Source organism: Bactrocera tryoni, chromosome 5 (assembly GCF_016617805.1).
Source record: "Bactrocera tryoni isolate S06 chromosome 5, CSIRO_BtryS06_freeze2, whole genome shotgun sequence".
Taxonomy (NCBI): domain Eukaryota; kingdom Metazoa; phylum Arthropoda; class Insecta; order Diptera; family Tephritidae; genus Bactrocera; species Bactrocera tryoni.
Window position 1 is genome coordinate 62060072 of NC_052503.1, and position 1653 is coordinate 62061724.

The window sequence follows — 1653 nt, forward strand, 5'->3', positions numbered from 1 at the left end:
GAAAAAACCATTTCATCAAATACATTTATGTATATTTCGTGTTTTCTTTAGTTTTTCTTTCTTTTAGTGGTCTTGAGTGAGGCAACAAATCCCTCCGTTTACATATTTTTTGTTAAGATTTCAATCTGGCCATCCCACGTTTCCAATTGCTAAACGTCAAAACCTCCTGAACTTTGACAGCTGATCGAGTTCAGAAGGTTTTCAAGTTTAGCAATTGCTCCTTCACATCCAATGGGAGAGGAGTTGGATATCTCTTTATCTCTGCTAGAATTATAACGATAGACTTAGGCAAAGCTAAGCTTAATTGTTCTCACATGTATTTATGTATAAACATATTAATGCATAAAGGGAAATGAGAAATGTGATAGATATGCAGAGTGACCAGATAACAATTAATAGTCCAGTCATTATAGTAAGTTCACCTCACTGGGCCGCAATTCTGAACATAACGCCGGTGGATATTGCCGGAAGGTGTATGGCCGCAAAGGTGGCCATTAGGCTCAGGGAGTATGGATTCCTAAAGGAGCGGGTATCTGAACACTCGGATATCCTCACAAACTTCGACTGCATACCGGATCATCTGGATCATGGAGTCGCCATATCGAACACCGGTGGCTTCTTCTCTGCACATATACCGACGAGGGAGGTTTGGCAGGGAAGAAGCCGTTGGAGGAGAGTGGCAGTAAGCTTCTTTACGGATGGGTCAAAGCTTGGGGGGGAAGGTTGGTGGAGGAGTCTACTGTCGAGGGCTCTCCATAAAATCCAGCTTCAGACTTCCCGACTATTGCAGTGTTTTCCAGGCTGAGGTTGCAGCCATCAAGGTAGCAGCAGATATGCTGTTCAGTAGAGCGTCTAACTTCAGGGAGGTGACCATTCACTCGGATAGCAGAGCGGCGATTCCAGCCTTGAACTCATTCACAGTGCGTTCGGGCTTGGCGAAGAGTGTCTCGTGTCACTGTCTCTGGCGGCGAGAGCTTTCATTATAAGATTTGTATGGGTGCCGGGCCACAGCGGAATCGCGGGCAACTGCAAAGCTGATGAGCTAGCAAGGAAAGGCACCCTAGAATCACTATCGGTAGAATGGGAACGGGTATGTGCTCCGGCATCCTCTTGTGTTCTACTACTAGATACTGGGCCTCGCGGCTGCTCGGTCAGCGATGGGCCAGCATTAGTACCTGCGCGGTCGCAAAAGCCTTTTGGCCAAAGATAGATCGAAGGAGATCTAGTGATCTCTTTGCCCTCAACAAGGCTAGCCTCTTATTAATGATGGGGCTCTTGACGGGCCACTGCCCCATTGGCATACACGCTGTAAGACTGGGAATCTTACCGGACGCCGCATGCAGAAGCTGCTTGGAAGAGAGATGCAGTAGAAACTAGCCAGCACTTCTTTCTTGACTGCCCTGCTTTTGGGAGATCAAGACTGAGGCACTTGGGGGCACATACCTTCAGACATCCCACCGATCTGGCGGGCATTGAAATTAAGCGCCTCCGTAAATTTGTATTGGATACTAAACGGTTTGCCGATCTCTAAGTTCGAACACGGGAGTTCGAGTTTCAACGGCTTCACAAAGGACTACTTCTAGTCCATGTGCGATTTCCGTTCAGCCATCTTACCTAACCTAACCTAACCTAGTAAGTTCACCTCGTAAAAGT